Raw genomic sequence first — 19,206 nt, forward strand, 5'->3', positions numbered from 1 at the left:
GGTTGTTTAATTGGGCTCATTCTGTTTTCCTAATATGAATATTCACTGCTATGAATTTCCCTCGTAAGACTGCTTTCATTGTGTCCCATAGATTCTGATATGTTGTAATGTCATTGTCATTTAATTGAAGGAACTGTCTGATTTCTTCTTTAATTTCCTCTGTGACCCATTGGTTATTCAGAAGTGTGTTGTTCAATTTCCATGTGTTTATGAAATTTTTTGAGTTTCTTTTGCTATGGCTCTCCAATTTCATCACACTATGGTCTGATAATATATAGGGGATAGCTTCAGTTCCTTTGCACTTACTTAAACATGTTCTATGTGTGAATATGTGGTCTATTTTGGAGAATGACCCATGTGCAGCTGAGAAGAATGTGTATTCTGATTTTGTGGGGTGGAAGACTCTATAAACATCTGTTAAGTTCATTTGTTGAAGAGTTCGATTGAGTTCTAGTATTTCATTACTTATTTTTTGTCTAGTTGATCTATCTATTTGTGACAGTGGTGTGTTCAGGGCCCCCACTAGAATTGTATTAGTGCATATATGACTTTTCATGTCCATTAGTATTTGTTTTATATACTTGGGTGCACTAGTGTTTGGTGCATAGATATTTCTGATTGTCATCTCTTCCTCTTGGATTCTTCCCTTTACAAGGATGTAGTGTCCTTCTCCATCTCTCTTAATCAGTGTTGGTTTGAAATCTTCTTGATTTGCAAAGAGGATAGCTACTCCTGCTTTTTTTTGGGTTCCTGTCACATGCAGTATTGTTTTTCACCCTTTAACTTTCAGTCTATGAGTTTCCTTTTGAATGAAGTGTGTTTCTTGTATGCAGCATATTGTTGGATCTTGCTTCCTGACCCATTCTGCCAGTCTATTTCTTTTGATTGGTAAATTGAGACCATTAACGTTGATGGTTATAACTGAAATGTATTGACTTGCCATTGCCATGACTTTTTCTTTTTGTTGGGTTCTCCCCCTTTACATTTAATTTCTTGTCATGCCCAATGGGTTCATTCTGCTATGCTTTCTTGGGTTATGATCCTCATTGTCTTTTCCTAAAACTTTTTGGAGTGCTGGTTTGGTATTCATGAAGTTTCTAAGGTGTTCTTTGTCATGAAAGAACATTTCTCCATCCATTTTGAAAGATAGTTTTGCAGGGTACATTACTCTGGTTTGGAGGCTGTTTTCTTTTAGGGCTTGGAATATATCACTCCAAGCTCTTCTTGACTTTATGGTTTACATTGAGAAGTCTCCTGGGATTGTGATGGGCTTTCCTTTGTATGTGATTTGTTTCTTTTCTCTAACTGCTTGTAGAATTTTGTTCTTCTATTGAGTTTCTGGAATCTTAACAATTATATGCCTATGTGTAGATTTTTTTTGATCAAGCCTATTTGGAGTCCTACACCCCTCATTTATCTGTATGTCAAGTTCTTTTCCCCTGCCTTGGAAGTTTTCTGCCAGTACTTCTGTGAACAATTTTTAATGTTATTTGCACTCTGTTTCTTCATTGACTCCAATCAGTGTTATATTATTCTTCTTTGCATCGTCTAGCAGCTGCTGGATTGATTTTTTGTGTTCCCTTACTATTTTAAAGAAATTTTTTTTTTCTGGTCACTAGTTGCAATCTTTTCATCTATATCTGAAATTCTGTCCTCACATTGGCTCATTCTGCTGTGTAGACTTTCAGTGAAGTTTTTTATTTCCTGGAAATCTATTTGCATCTGTTTTATGGATTCTATTTTTTTTCTATGTTGTGATTCCATCATGTTCCTCAGCTCCTCTCTAGATTTATTAATCATGTCTTGCACTATGAGCACAATCTCTGCTGTTATCTGACAAATTATTTCTGATTGTATTTTTTCCAGATCCTCTTTTGTTGCCAGTTCAGGGAGTCCATGTGGTTGAGTATCAGAGGGTTCCATCTCATTTCCCTTGGGTGTTGCTGTAGGTGATCTGGAAGTCTGGTTTTGAGACTTATTTCTGTGTTTTCTCATTTCGACTATGGGTGGGGGGCTGTTGGCGCCTGCACGGATTACCTCCTCTGAGCTGGGAGAGTTGCAACAGGGACCGGGAGCAGTGGTAGCAATGGTGGCCCAAAAGCCCTTTCCTGTGGGCTGGGAGCAGCGGGAGGAATGGTGGCCGGGAAGCCCCTTCCTCTGGTCCAGGAGTGGGGGGACAGATGGTGGCCCAAAAGCCCTTTCCTCTGGGCTGGGAGCAGAGGGAGTGATGGTGGCCTGGAAGCCCCTTCCTCTGGGGCAGGAGTAGTGGGACGGCAGCTCAGAAGCCCCTACCTCTGGGCGGGGAGCAGCGGGACTCAGTACAGTGGTTTAGTGGTCTGGTGTCCTCTGCTTCTTTGTAGTGTGGAACCAGGTGGCTGTACAGAGAAGCGGGGGTGGGGTGTCCAGTGGATTGTTACCGGAGCGCAGGGTGATTCAGCATTTTCCGTGAGACCGGTAATCTCGGTAGGGCGTGTGAAGACCTGCCTGTCTGCAGTGGGCTGATTCGGCATGTGATGACATTCTCACTTTTAAAGCAATATGTGTGCATTGACTCTTTACACGTGGTGGGCACAGTCTTGAGGGGTCTTTTCCATATAATGTAGGCATTTTCTCTGATAATACAATGCTGTGGATTTACTCTTAGAGAGCCACAAAATTTTGTGATTCTTTTCTTTCCTGGATTTTAAAAATTAACAATATTGGTACAGTTTAGATGCACATAATGATCACATTCATCCTTGGGAATATGTACCTATACATAATATATTTTGATTATCCTTTTTTCCCCAATCCCCTCCTCTCCAACTCCTCTTCCCCTCCTTATTTACAAAGGCTTTGTTTCCATTTTTGCCTTCTCTCATGTTTTTTTTTCTTTTCTTTTCCTTCCTTTCCCCTCCTCCCTCCATTGTTCCCTTTCTCATGTGAACATTCTTTTTTTATTGCCCAATATCCATTTTTGACCTTATTTATCGTTTTGATTTCTCACACCAGAGAAACAGTGCAATATCTAAACATGTGCATCTGATTTATTTCACTGAAGAGTATGGTCTCTAAGTACATGCATTTACCTAGAAGAGTCTCAAGTTTCTCCTTCCTTATGGCATATCTTTCCAATTGCATTAAAAAAACCACACATCTTGTTTATCTATCCATCCATTATTGGACATTTTGGCTTTTTTGGAGATTTAGCTATTACAAATTGAGATGGTATAAGCATGTATGTGGAAACATCACTGTGGTATGATGCTTTTAATTATTTTGGAATGATAAGAAGGGGAATAGCTATGTTAAATGGAACCTCCAGTTTTAGTTTTATGAGGGATCTCCATACTGATTTCCACAGTGGTTGCACAAGTCTACACTTCCACCAACAGTAGAGAAGGGTTCCTTTTTCCCCACAACCCCTCCAGCATTTGCTATTGGTTGATTTCTTGCTAGCAGCCATTCTTTCTGAAGTGAGATGGAATCTCAGTGTTGCTTTAATTTGCCTCCCTTGAGTGATTAGTGATGTTGAACATTTTTTCATATATTCATTTGCTGTTTGTATTTCTTCATCTGAGAAGTATCTATTCATTTCAGATACCCATTTCTTGTTTGTCTTTAAATTTAGGGGGTCTGATTTTTTTGAGTTCTTTATATATACTAGATATTAGTCTTTTGTCTGAGGAAGAGCTGGCAAATTTTTTTCTGGCACTGTTGATTGTTTCTTCATTCTGTTGATGATTTCTTTTGCTGTGCAAAAACTTTTTCATAAGATGAAATCCCAGTTGTTAATTCTTTGTAATATTTACTGTGTAGTTGGGGTTTTGGTCATAATATATTTCCCTACACGTATGCCTTCAAGAGTTCTACCTATTCTCTCTTCCAGATTTAGTGTTTTGTTTTAATATTTAAATCTTTTGCTCATTTTGATTTTAGTTTAGTGCATGGTGAGATACATGGGTCTAGTTTTAGTCTTTTCCATGTAGACAGCCAATTTTTCCAGCACCATTTATTAAAGAGACTATCTTTCTTCCCATGAACATTTTTGGCCCCTTTGTCAAAGATAAGGTGGCTGAATGTTTCTGCATCTTCTCATCTATTTCATTGATCCTCAGGACTGTTTTTCTTGCCAGTGCCATGCTATTTTTATCACAATAGTTCTGTAGTATAATTTCAAGTCAGGGATTGTGATGCTCTCTGCCTTGCCTTTGTTGCCCAGAATTGTTTTTGCTATTCTAGATATCTTTTGGTTCCAAATTAATTTTAGGAATGTTTTCTCTAGTTCTGTGAGGTGTGCTATTGTATTAGTATTTTGATTGGGATTGCATTATATCTGTATAACAATTTTGGGAGTATAACATTTTTACTACATTGGTTGTTCCTACCCATGAGCAAGGGATATCTTTCCATTTTCTGAAATCCTCTTCCACCTCCTTTTTCAGAGTACTGTAGTTTTCAACATAGAGATCTTTTACTCCCTTTGTTAGATTGATTCCTAAGTATTTCTTTATTTTGATGCTATTGTGAAAGGTCTGGTTGACCTTATTTATCTCTCAGTAAGTTTGTTACTTGTGTACAGGAATGCTATTGATTTTTGATTGTTGATGTTGTATCCAGGAATGAGGCCCAATTTGGTTATTAAATCTAGAAATAGTTTGGTGGGATTATAGGGTGTTCTAGGTAGAGTATCATGTCATCTGTAAATACTAATAATTTAACTTCTACCCAAACCAGAGAAATATCCAACCAAAAAAGAGAACTATAGGCCAATCTCCCTAATGAACATAGATACAAAAATCCCCAATAAGATATTGGGAAACAGAATGCAGCAAATAATCAGGACGATTATACACCATGACCAAGTAGGATTCATCCTCGGGATTCAGGGATGGTTCAACACGTGTAAATTAATAAATACCATATTAACAGAGCCAAGGAATAAAAAATCACATGATCATCTCAATAGATCCAGAAAAAGCATTTGACAAAGCCCAACAGCCATTCATGATAAAAATCCTACAGAGAAAATTGGAATACATGGTCTTTATCTCAATCTGATAAAAGTCTTCTTGACAAACCTATGATAAGCCAATAGCCAACATCATACTAAATGGTCAAAATCTGAAAGCTTTCATTCCAAAATCAGGAACAAGGCAAGGATGTCCACTATTACCACTCTTATTCAATACAGTTCTGGAAACATTATCTAGATCAATTAGATGAGAGAAATAAATAAATAAATAAAAAGCATAAAGATAGGAAAGGAAGAAGTTATCATTATTTGCAGATGACATGATACTTTACATAGAAGACTGGAAAAACTCCAGAGTTTTAATACCTTAATTTTGTTATCAGTTTCTTAGTTACTTGAAAATTTTCAGTTTCTTGATTAAGAAATCTAAAACCTATATATGGAGCAGAAATATAAAAGTCTTCTTTTATTAATTCAAGATTCCTATTGCTAGATGTCATAGTAGTTTCAAGTGTATTCTTGGGAACTCTCTAAATCTAATTATTAGAGAAAAAAAAGGCAGTGGACAAATGGTTTTAATAAAGTTATTGGTATGTATAAAAAGGCAATATTACTTACCATATTTTTAGTTACTTACATTTCTAAGTATTGTCTTGGATGCCATCTAAAATATTTTCTTTATGCTTCAGAAAATTATAAAAGAATAATGGAAGGTTTTCAGATGTTAAATAACTAGCTCCAAATCCACAGCTAATAAATAGTAGGACCAAGATTGGATCAATTCAAACCAAATTTAGGTGCTTAGCTACTATTATTTTTGTATATTTTCATTGATATATGTTTGCAATACTTGACATTTATATTCGCTTTTGGGAATTCATCCATACATGTAACAAATCTTGATCATTTTCTATCCCCTTTCCTCCCCTCCCTATCCTTCTCCCCCTTCCACGGATCCCTTTCCCTATCTCCAAAACATGTGGCACTTTTTATTTCTTAATTTATTTATATTTTAGTTTTCTCATATAAGTGAAACCATGTGGTATTTAACTTTCTGTGTCTCACTTATTTCACTTAACATTATAGTCTCAAGTCTATACATTTTCCCACAACAACATGAATTCATCCTTCTTTATTACTGAATAAAATCCCACTGCATGTATAAGTCACATTTTCTTTAATCATTCATCTGTTGATGGGCATCTAGGCTGTTTCCTGAAGTTAGCTATTTAGAATTGTTCTGATTTAGCTGCTAGTCTGAACTACTTTGATAAAAATATTGATAGGACAAGCAAAACAAGGTGGATACAAATAAAGTCACAAGGTGCTGAGTTGAAAGGAAAGGTGAGTTTCTACTACCTGTAATAGATGGCTTCTTAGCATCTTCCCATACCCCTTGCTCTCCTTCTTCCCATAACTCTGGCATCCTTTCTCTAGCATACTGAATTATTTATTAATTTATTATTTCTACTGAAAATAATTTGTCTCTGCTACTCTTCATTCCCCCCCCCCCCACTGACTGGAATGTAAGCTCCATATAGACATGAATTATTGTCTGATTAATTCACTGTGAATACTAAATGGCTGGAATAATTCTTTGCACATAGATCTCCAAAAATATTTGTCGGACTTAATACATCAATAACCTTAATTTGGAGAGTATCTTCTCAGCATATCATGATGTCGGGATATTTTAGGTTCACCAATGGGGAGCAAAAGTTTTAAAAAGTATGAGAACTTTGCCTAAGTTAAATAACTCAATGTCTGGGGGTGACCAGGAATGTATTATAAATGTATCATTTGCATTCTGGTAGTGATTGAGATAGCTAGTGACGTTGTGCTTATGGAAGAGACATGCTATTTAGCTTGTTGCTGTTTTGCAGTATTGGGGATTGACTCCAGGGCCTCTGCACTGAACTACATCCTCAGTCTTTTCTAAGTCACTAAGTTGCAAAGTTGCTAAGTTGCCCAGGATGTATTTGAACTTGTGATACTAGCGTCTCAGTTTGCCAGAATATGGGGAGTACAGCTATGTAACACCGTATCTGACTTATATTTTCTTTTATATGACTTAAGTTTTGAATAAAATTTCCCACTTTTAAGGAAAGTAGAAAGTTAACTTGGGAATTTTGCTTTTCTCTTGTTTTCCCAATTTGTTTTTTGAGTCGGAGCCATCTGTGATTTATTGATACATTATTTTCTCTGTCTTTACTTCCTGTTAAGAGCAAAGTCCCTGGCCATTCCTGTTACTGACTGCTTTCAATGAACTTTATTTGCTGAATGAGTTTAGATGGAATGAGTGACTATTCATTCACCTGGGTGTCTGTGCAGATCACTGAGAAATGAGAGATTGGCTCTAGGTTTCCTAGAATCAAACAGGTTGGTTGTGAAAGAAACGGGAGTTGTGGAAGAAACTGTCCATTTGAGTACAGAAACTTCGTAGGTCTACCAGTAACAAAACATGAAATACTTTTTTTCGGTTGGAAAATGAAAATGTTGGAAGCCTTCCAGACTCCATGGTGATGGTGTTGGAGCTCCTGGACTCTGTGAGAAGTCTCTTGTAAGAGTTCATTCACGTCTCTTGAGATCTATTTGATTTAGAGACTAGGGGTGAAGTTTCAGTGGTCACTAATTTTAGCTTATGTTTTGGGACATTGGTACTTTGGTCTATTGAGAAAACAGGAAAAATATCCTGAAGGATAATAGCTGAAATCAGAATAGACAGTTGAAATCCAGAGCACAATAGCCTATAGGCTAGACAAGAAGCAGCAACCTCAGCATAGAGCTAAAATCCAGTACATGTAGGAAACAAGTTTCGGCAGATACTGAAGCAGAAGAATGGGACTAGGGAAAGAGTGGCTCATTGTGGAGCTTTGAAGTAAAGACCAAATGCACTTTTACATGTTTCTTATACAACCTTTTTGTGCATGTTATATGCATATAAGTTGACCTAACAGAATAAATAACAGCTTCATAAGAATGAAAAAAAACCCCCAAATGTCCTGTTCACTGAAATGACAATGAAAACAAATATTTTCTTATTATTTCCTGAGAGAAGCCCTTATGAATATTATAGTTTAACAAAACAAAAATATATTTTCATTCATCTTCATCTTATTTCTTCCACTGTTGAGGGTAAAGATTACACTAATAGGCTTATAAAGTTAGACGTGTAAGAAAAGAGAGGCCAACCCCCTTTTATATCAAAGCTATATATCTTGGGATCAGTAATTTTTAAACCAATCACCAAGAAATCTCCTCATGGGTTTTGGCCAGGATTATTTGAGTAAAAAACACCTTAACAAAATCTAGAGTCTTTGTGAAAAAATAGGCTTTTGCATTTTGTAGAGTTTGAATAGGCCCTATTTATTGCTTTCCAATTGGCATTAGACAATACAATGCAGAAGTAGAATATACTGAGAGCCAATGCCATGCAATGTGGATACCACATGGCAGGACTTCCTCAGAATCTAGGCCAATCTTCAATGCTTCACTGAGATATGCAGTCTTACATTAGCTTCCTCCAGCATTTTGTCTTAGGTCACTGACACAGTGGAAAGAAGCATTGATACGTTAATCAATTCCACATTCTTACATGGCTAGTTGCATAGTATTTGGTTTTACTATGAAGCCCTAAGCTTTGGGAAAGTGTGGCTGTGGCCTAAAGAGTGCCATGTTTCTTTTTGAATGCCAGATCAACTGATCATTAACCTTTTCAGGTACTGAAGGATTTGTTGCCATAGCTTAGTGAAGTTGGTCAAGGATATTGGCAGGAAAGTGAGTTTATAGTAGCCCCTAACACCTAAAGTTAAAGAACAATAGTGGAATATTCCCTCTAACCTTGAATGTAGTCTATTTAGAGGTGCCTTTAACAGTGTTATAGAATATTACTTGAAAAAAATTTCAAAATTTCAAATTTCTTAGCTGGGATATTGTACAAAATTTTAATTATTAATTGTTACCATTTTTTTTCTATTCAGTATTTGAAGTAGTTTGTAAAGAAACCATCCTTATCACTTCACGTTGTCCACAATCTGTCTGCTGTCTGTTTTAGAGGAAATATTTTCTTTTATTTGACAAAGGCTCCTTTGAGTTTCAAGGCGGTACATAGCCATGTTCTTCTTATCTTTTCTTTTTAGAATCATAAATACACATCATGTGTCTCTTGGGCAGTGGGATGGTGTTGGGGGCCATAGTGACAAAGATTTCTACGTCCACAGAATAAATGTGGCAGTTGTTCTTGTTCCTGTTCTAGGAGGGCATCTCCTAACTCTCACATCCTCATGCCTTAAATACACTTCAGATTATTGACAAGTCAGAGATCAGGAAACTGCCGTCTGTCAGCAAAATCCTGTCCACTCTATTTTTGTACTTCCAAGAGCTAACAATAACTTTTACATTTTGATGATATAGGACACTAAATTTGAACACAAATTCCGCAACTTAGCCTCATGGCCCACAAAGCTTAGAATATTTACTGTGTGGATCTGTGCAGAAAAAGTGAGCAGACACTTCATGTAAATGCATGCATAACTCAGTTATAGTAATATATTTAAATAACTGAGGCACATCTAAAGTTTTTGAGCCTCATATACCGGCTTATGAGTTGCACTACATATGAAAATTTTACTTATTATGAGAGGACGCATAGGTTGTTTCTGTACCTTTCCTATCATAAACAGTCCTGCAAGGAGCATGGCATTGCAGATTTCTCACTCAAGATAATGGTTTCAATACCTGTTGATATATAGAAGTTTGATAACACAAGTTGGACTATTGGTAATTCTATATTGAGTTTCTTGAGAAATAACCATATATTGTTTTCCATAATGTCTGTACCAGTTTACAGTCCCACCAATAGCAAACAAGAGTTACTCTTCATCTACATCCTTGCCAACCTTTGAGAAATCATTTAACATTTAGATAATAACAAATGTGAGCTGATGTCTCATTGGCTTTTAAATTGCATTTCCCTGATGACTGAGCGCTTTTTCATATACCTATTGGCCATTTCCATTTATTCCTTGGGGAAAAAATGTCCTTGATTCATTTTTAAAATTGGGTTATTTGCTTTATTGTGTTTTGTTTTCTGCTATTGAGTTGTAGGAGTTCCTTATATCTTGTATATTAGTCCCATATCAGATGTATAGTTTGCAAATATTTTCTCCTATTCCCTAGATTGCCTTTTCATTTTGAAAATGATTGTTTCCCGTACTATGGAGAAACCTTTTAGTTTGATGTAGTAGTTCCACTTATTTATTTTTGCTTTTGTTGCCCATGTTTTCAGAGTCATATTTATTAAATCGTTGACAAAACCTAGGTCAAGGAGCTTGCTTCTCATATTTTCTTCTAAGATTTTTATAGTCTCAGGTCTTACACTTAAGTCTTTTATCCACTTTGAGTTGATTTTTGCATATGGTGTAAGATAAGGATCCAGTTTCATTCTCTTGCATATGGATATGCAGTTTTCCCAATACCATTTTTTGAAAAGACTGTCCTCTCTGCATTGTGTATTCCTGGCATCTTTGTTGAAGTTCAATTGATAGAATAGTTATGGGTTTATCTCTGGACTTTCTATTCTGTTCCATTGGTCTATATGTCTGTTTTTATGCCAGTACTATACTAATTTCATTATGATATACTGATAATATACTTTGAAATTGGGTACTATGATGTATCCTATTTTATTTTCTTTTTCAAGATTTTTTTTTGGGCATTCTGAATTTTTTGTGGTTCTATATGAACTTTAGGATTATTTTTTCTACCACATGAAATCTCTAATATGTGACTTCCAAAGAAATCCACGTCATACAAACAAAGTGCAGAGGGAATTGCCAGGGAAATGTAGGGTATTTGGGTCAAATGACATAAAATTTCATTCATAAAATGAATAAATTGGGAATAGAAGGAGACTGGAGGGAGAGGAGGGGAAAATAAAAAGGATTAAGATGTGATATGTATATGTACCAATATCCCAAGTTTAATATATTCATTGTGTGTAATAAACATATACTATTAATGAAAATTTTAAAAAGTAAATTAAATTTCAACAGCACAAAACTATGAATAAATTATAGAGAGTTAAATTTATGAATGTACATTTACGTTTATGAAGTACATCATGGTAGCTATAGTTATTCATAATGTAGTATATGCTTGTAACTTGCTAAGGGAGTGTACATTTTAAGTGTTTTCACCACTCATACAAAATGTAAATATATGAGCTGATGTATATGTTAATTAACTTGATTGTAGTAATCACATAAAAGTGTATACATATTTGAAAATATAACTTTTTCTACTTTAAATATATGCTATTTTTATTTGTCACTTATACTTCAATAAAGATGGGGAAATATTAAAATAAACTGCAATACAATCCCAATCAAAATCCCAACAACATTCCTCACAGAACTAGAAAAAAACAATTATAAAATTCATATGAAATCCAGAATAGCAACAGTAGTCCTAGACAACAAGAACTAAGCAAGAGGCATTATAATCCCAAATTTCAAGTTATAATGCAAAGCTACAGTGATAAAAACCACTTGATACTGGTACAAAAACAAAACATGTGGATCAATGGAACAGAATAGAGGATGCAGAAACAACCCCAAGCACATTTGGGCATCTGATCTTTGATAAAGGGGACAAAAACATATGCTGAAGGAAAGATAGCCTCTTTAACAAATGGTGTTGGGAAAACTGGCTATCCCCATTCAGAAGATTGAATCTAATCTACTGCAAGATGAAATAGGTAAAACTCTTGAAGTCGTGGGCATAGGCAAAGACCTGAACAGAACCCCAATTGTACAAGAAATAACATCAAGAATCAACAAATGGGATCATATCTAAATAAAAAGCTTCTGCACAACAAATGAAACAACTTACAGAGTGAAGAGACTACCTACAGAATAGGAAAATAAATTTACCAGACACTCCTCAGACAGAGGACTAATATTTAGAATATGTAATGAACTCAAGAAAAAGACCCCCTAAAATAGAAAAGCTCATTAAAAACATGAGCAACTAAAATGAATAGGCACTTCTCAGAAGAAATACAAATGGTTAAGAAATACATGAAAAAATGTTCAATATTTCTGGACACGAGAGAGAAATGCAAATTAAAACAACACTGAAATTCCACCTTACTACAGAAAGAATGGCTCTTAAGAAAAAAAATTGTCCATAAACAGATGAATGTTTAAAAATGTATTTATACACAATGGAATATTTCTCTACCATAAAGATGGGTACATTTGAATCATTTATAGGAAAGTGGATGCACCTTGGGACTGCAATGTTAAGTAAAATAAATCAGACGCATAAGCTTAAATATTGTATGGTTTCCCTTATTTGAGAAATCCAAAGTATAAATAATTTAAGGAGCAAAATAGGTGAGATGATAGGAAACAGGGAGAGAAGTCTTTTTCAACCGGGAAGAGGACTAAAAGATGACAGGAGACGGGAGTTGGACATGTACTAACTCCCCATGATAAATATAATAACTGTGTATTGTAACCATGAACTAATACATGTTTTAAAAAATGAAATAAACACTTTTAAAAATAAAATAAATTGTAGAGCTAAGGAAATAACTAGTTTCATATAGTAAACCCACACTGAAAAATGACCAAATGAATCATATATTAACACTGAAAAAAATAGCTGATTTAGGTCCTTAAGTTCATACTGAGGAATTAATTGCCAGAGTGTTTCTAAGAATTTCATACATATGAATGCCATTTTTAATATTGGATTATATCTGAGAGATTAATCCACTGATAGAAGTAGCAGAATAAAACAACCTAGGACTCAGGTTGATAAGGACTACACTTCCAGTCCACCTGAAAGGCTTTTAGCTACAGGAATGTACTCTACAATTGGGGGCAGCCTCCACAAAAATCTTCTCAAACTTTAAGTGCATCAGAATCCCCTGAAGGTTGCTAAAAATGCCATTTTTTATGGAGTGTATTTGAGCTTGGCCTATGATTTTGCTTTTGTCACAGCCGATCAGAGGTTGGTGGTGTTGGTTTGTGTGTTGTGAAGACAGGCTGAGCTACTCCTCCCAGACCAGTTTCCCCTTCAGCTGTGACGAAGGCTGGCTGCAGAGGTACTGCTTTGCCCTTGAAAGCCAAGACCATAAACATCATGAAACACCTGGACCAAGTTTTGTTTTACTGACAACATTTTATAACTTTGACATTCCATCAATCAAGGGTTGATATGGAAATTATAAAGAACAATTGCTTCCAATTGTGTGCATCTACCTAGAGGCAAAAGTGACAGTCTGGTGGTTGTACCTGTGAAATATAAATGCCATATATTAATTGAGTCATTTAAACAGCAGACAAACGCTAATGAGAGAAAAAAAATAATCCACAGTAATCATAGACAACACATATCTCATAAGATAAGCTAATTATTATTAGAGTCATCTTAAAGTTAATCTCATCTCTGTAGTATTTTATAAATACTACAGGGCACTGACCTTCCAAGATAGCACATTATGCAAAGTCATAAAGCACTGAATTTTAATATTATTCTAGCTTTGAAATCATATGAGGAAAAGAAGTGGTTTGTAAATAAACTATTGTATTGAATTTACATTTTATTACTTTTTTGAAAATAAAGTCAGCCATTTGTCTTCCTTGTAATACTTCTTTTATAGGTTTAGATTTTTATTTCCCTTCTTAGTTCTCTCCTCTCCACTAATTTTGTTCTTTTTTTTCTTGTTAAGCTTTAGAAGATATTTCTTGGTATTTAAGGCAGAAAGACTTGGTTATGTGTCCTATGTTTATGTAATTTTTGGTGACAAAAAAAAAAAAAACTAGGTTGGGGTATTTTTTCTTCTTTTCTAGAAACCCAGTCACATAAAGAAATGATTTGTGAAACAGGGAAGGATATGTCTATAAAACAAACCAAGAAAAAAGAATTTGATGTTATTATTAATGAAGCAGGTGGCATATCTTTTGAAAATCCCATTTTAGCTGGGCAATGATTTGCAATGAAAGCTGACATGCTCATTTTTGCCAGGCTTCACAAACCCAAGGCCTATTGAAAGTCAGAAGGGAAGAAAAAAGAATCGGCTTGAGTTTTTGCTGCTGAATTTTTGATACTTTTAAAAGTCAATGCTTAGCTCTGTTTGTTGCAGCCAGCCTGTTAGTATGGCAGTGATTGATCCAATAGGATGTGTGCAATTATAAGCATCTCCTCACAAACCAATGCATAGTAATTGTTAACTCAAGAGTGGGAAAGTTTGATGCACTCGTCTCTCTATGATAATTATGTAAGACATTTTTTAGAAAGAAATAGTTGCTTGGCGTAAACATGCATAAGAGTTTTGGTTAAGCTGTAAACTCATTAGCTGTCATAAAATGACAGATATGTTTAGTGCACTAATTTTAAGTGTCCTGTAATGTGATCCTTCTACTTTGATTAAATACATGTGAATAATCAGGGCAAAAGAGTAGATAACTGACCTTTAAAAATAGATTTATGCTAGGTCTCTCTATGCTATAATTCTTTTCTTATTTTAACAGCACATTTTAGTACTTATGAATATTTTAGATTTCTACTTAGAAATTTTCCCTCTTTGGTGAAAGACATCATTAAATTGATTTTTTTTGTAATAAGCATGTACATGCACCTGCTGCAAACTCCTGTTTTTGCTGGAAGCAGTTCACAACTTAATCCTAACTCCTCAGTAGGTAGGAACTGAGAGCACTGGATTCCTCAAGGACAAGCAATGAATAGGGATTTGTTTATGATTTGGGCAAAAATATTAAGACACTTATCTAGTAGGGCTAGTAGGGCAGTTACTTCAAATGACATCTAAGGGTGGAGCCGACATTGAAGTAAGTGATATTTTGACCTCCATTTTTACAGCATTATAGACCTATTTTAGGGGGAAAAAGCAAGCATTACTCTAGATGCTTATTATATTCTTTAAAACTATGTTTAAGTAAATTAAGTGCTAGGTAATACCAAACATAGGAATGTTAGTCATTAGTCCAATCATATTGTAGTTGATTCAAATAAATGTGTGCTACTGAAATGGGACAGTAAATATTTTTAAAGGTCTCGGGTAAAAATCATCATAGGCTTGTTCTTATGGGTCAGCAATATTTGTCTCCACCACAGTCCCCTCCATCCATTTTTCACTCTCTGAGGCTCTTGAGAAGGAAGAGCAGAAGAATGGGGGGATAGATCTTTTCCCATGATAAATTTTAATTTGGTCTCAAATGTGAGAAAGATTAGGGTGACTGAAAGTCTTCAGTAGGTAAGAAGTGGAGGATTTTTAACTGTGAGTTGTCAAGGATCTTTGAAACTACAGTCAAGTCCCAAATGGTAAAACACAGAGTTTGGAGTAAAAGGAATATGTGTTCAAGGCAGAGAAGAGCAGTGTTATTTAGACCGTATTGGAGAAGCTCTGCAGGCTGCAGAGTCTGCTTCTGAGAGGTGTCCTAATGGTATCAGCCCATATCTATTTAAATAGGCGGCATCAAAGAGCAGTGATTGATTTTAAAAGAGAAAGGTGTAATAAAGATTTCATGAATTAGAATATTTGAATCAGTCACTAATACTTAGGGTGGGGGAAAGTCTTCATGAATCAAAGTTCACTTGTATTCATGAACCCTTGGCTCTTTCATAGATTTAAAGTAAGGAGATTAGAGAAATGAAGTGGAGAAAGCAACATTTTCACCAATAAACAATGACTCATTTCAATATTTTATCATCATATTATTATAGAACATTATATTTAATGCGGTGTTAAGTACATTTTAATTATGCTTTTGAATATAACTCTGGTGTATAACTTACTATTTAATATTTATACAAGTGCAAAAAACAAAATGCTTCTGAGAACATGATCCTTTTTTGTTTTAGTTTTGCATTTGACACGAAATGGGGTGGTTATGATCAGCTATTCGTACCCTGATGAAATGCCACGTTATTTTCTTCCGGAGAATCTTTTTTCTTCCACTCTTTTGTACACTGTTGCCAGCTGATGAAACTGCTGCTTAAAGGAGTCAATTTTTAAGTCCATTACTTCTGTAGTTTTGTACTTAGAGAGCTCATAAATTAAGTTTTCTTCTAGTTTGCATTCTTCTTGAGGCCAACCTTTATACACCTGAAGGAGAATCATTCAATTCTGTGGATCCATGCAGGGGTTTTTTCCCACTTGCCTGATGCTCAGAATAATAACAACAATTCCATTAGAGAAGCATCACCAGTGTTTAAAATGGTATTAAATTGCAGATACTTCGTCAATTGTGACTAAAGATGACGTCTAACTACAGAACTAACACTGAGGTAAATAGACAGTATTAAGCAGCCCACTCCTGCCATGTTAGAAAAGGACTAGCTATTTGCAAAACAGAGTAGCTTACACAAAATGCCCAGTACTATTTTAAAAGTAGATTCTAAACTAGTTTAAAACATAGACTATGACACACATGCTTCTGAAATATTTCTTCGAACAATTCCTCCAAGATGAAAAATGAAATAATAGTTGTAAATAAGGAAGTGGATAGCTTGTGATCAATAAATTGTTGTATTCTTATTTTAAAATATAATTTTCATTCCCATGTTTAGGTAGTAAAATTTTTCCTTCCATGGAAAGTCTCGATCTCATAGTTGCATTAGGATTCATGGCATATTTCTTTTTTGTCTACCAGCTATTTTGAGAATATTGGATGCTGTTCTAATTGGCTGGTTTTGTATATCTCCTACGCCATATCAAAAATCATTATAGTATTGCTCATTTGCCATTGCTTTGGCATTCCTTCCTTACCTACTGCTCCCTTTCAGATAAATACTGTTGTGTTTGCAACTTTCAGTGCCACATGGGGGTGGTTGTCAAATGAATTGTGGTGAAAATTCAACATTGTAATAATGATTTTTTGGCTGTTCAGTATCTGAAACCTCTTCCTCTGCTTGCAGAAATTGCCGCTGTGCAGTTATGATGGGAAGCAGAACTGTACCTCACATTATCAGAATGAAAAAGCAAAAAGAAGCCAGATGCCTGCTGCTCCTGATCTCTTGTGTCTATAGCCAGGTCAAACAGGTGTGCATGCCTAGAATTTCATTGAAGAACCAGTAGTATAAAAAGTAGAAGCAGACTAGGACATCAATTTTCAGAGTTCTCTCCAGAATCTCCTGAATGTTTTTGGAACTCTGTTAAGGATCTATGACATCAATCCTAATTTCCTAACAACATAACACATTATTTGTCTCTTTCACACTCACTTTATCATAGATGTACAGTGGAGTTTTCTAGAGGCTACACAATATGTGATATTGTGACATTTTTCAGTCATGTAAAGTATCATTCTTCTCATCAAATTTGTTTAGGAAATAGAAATTTTTTTAAAAACTACATTTTTATGCCATGAGTTTATTGTTATTTGAAATTAAATAACACATAATATTTTAAACTCCTGCTCTAATTTCTAATGCATCAAATGTCAGTAGATGTGACTCATATACAAAGAAAAACTCTTTAGATTCCTCAGCAAACTATAAGAATGTAAATGAGTCCTACGACAAATTTTTGAATACCACCAATTAAAGAGTGAGTCGACAACCTTGTTGTATCAGCATCTTCAGGGAATTTGTTAGAAATGCAGGGTCTGGGGCTCCTGCCTAGATATACCGATGCAGAAACCCTGGGGTAAAGACCCAGCAATCTGTCTCTCCTCTCCATCTCCCATAAAGGGGATTGAGCCTAGGGCCTGTACACTGAGGTGCATCCCCAGCACCTTTTTAATTTTTATTTTGAGATGGGGTTCTCCCCAAGTTGCAAAATTTTCCCATTCCAGACTGATACTTAGGATCCTTCTGCCTCAACTTCCCAAAGTACTGGATTACAGGCCTGCAGCACCACACCCAGATACCAGTCTGCTTTAATGGGCTTACACATGATCTGACAGCTGCTCAAATTTGGGAACTCGTGGTTTACAGTGGTACTTCTCAAATCTTAACCTTGTGTCAGATCACCAGAGGACCACTACAGATTCGTGCCCATCACCAGAGGCCTTGATTCAGTTGTCTGAGGTGGGAGTCAAGAATTTATTAGTCTATCAAGATAGGAGGTGAAGGTCCAGTGGAACATGTTTGAATAGCAATGTTCTAAAAGTCCGGTTCTGGCAGGGGTGATTTTGGCCAGTGTCCCCATTGCCCCTTAGCTAACAGTGATATCTTAATCTCTTCTTGTGGCATGACTTTGTCTGTAGTTTTGTTGGCATGCATTTTCTTGCTTCTGATTCATTTTATTTCTTAATGTAGTTTTCTATCCTCAGCAGTTATATGTGCTCGTGGTTTAAAAAGTCAAAGAATCGACAAACAGGGCCAAGGATTTAGCTCAGTGGTTCCGCCGCCTGCCTCACAAGTGCAAGGACCCAAGTTCAATCCCTAATACCAAACAAACAAACAAAAAACCCCAAAGAATCGACAAACATTAAAGAAAGCAAAACCTCTCCAAATCTCTTAGCTATTCCATTTAGTATGTGGCCTTAGATCTCTCCAATAAAATACTTATCTTGTCAATTCTTTATTTAACAGTGCCGGTCATATTGGGTTCTTATTGTAGAGCAGAAGGTTTAGCTCTCTTTCACTTCTTTGTCCCACAGCACAAATGGGCATAACCTATTTCTTTATCTGTTTAATATATCACAGTTGTATCTCAATCAATAATTAATCTTTACATTTTCATAACTATGTAAATGTTATTCAACCAAACCATGCTGTATGCAATGTTATTTTTTCTTTCTTGGCCAACATATTCTCTCTTATATAATTGCCCAATTTTCTGCTTTGCTTAGTTTTTTAGTTACTTACTCCCAGATTATTTCTCCTTTGTGTAAAATTCACCTCAATACTTTCAGACACTTTAGTTATCCTTATAATTTTACTTTCTCAGTGCCATCTGTCCAGGAATATTCTGACCCTTTCCAGTTTAGAATGGTTTCTTTCCATACTAAAACACTATGTCCTTCTTGTAGCCCCACTTTTGTCTTCCCATTGGTTGGCTTTGTTTCTCTTTCATTGACTTCATGTTTCCTAAATGTATCCTTTTTTTGGAATCATCTTTGATTTTGCTGGAGCATCCTCAATTACTTCCCAAGAAGGGATGGAAATTTCTTGAGAATTTTTGATCGTCTAAAAATGTTTTTCAAGTCAGGAAGCTTTCTTGAAGTATTTCTTTTCTGTCTTCACACACACACACACACACACACACACACACATCT

At 35.5% G+C, this 19,206-nt stretch overlaps 1 long non-coding RNA gene across 2 annotated transcripts in view; it reads left to right on the forward strand.

Annotated features, from left to right (window-relative positions):
* The window catches only part of LOC147826428 (uncharacterized), a 90,114-nt gene that overhangs the window by 36,946 nt on the left and 33,962 nt on the right, over nucleotides 1–19,206 (forward strand). For both annotated transcript variants that reach the window (XR_015439541.1, XR_015439540.1), the window contains exon 2: nucleotides 16,901–17,024. This is a non-coding gene — a long non-coding RNA (uncharacterized LOC147826428). The remainder of the gene's footprint in view (nucleotides 1–16,900; nucleotides 17,025–19,206) is intronic.

Source organism: Heterocephalus glaber, unplaced genomic scaffold (genome assembly GCF_053883595.1).
Source record: "Heterocephalus glaber isolate CG9 unplaced genomic scaffold, H.glaber_assembly_v1.0 deba00001472, whole genome shotgun sequence".
In the NCBI taxonomy this organism is placed as follows: Eukaryota; Metazoa; Chordata; class Mammalia; order Rodentia; family Bathyergidae; genus Heterocephalus; species Heterocephalus glaber.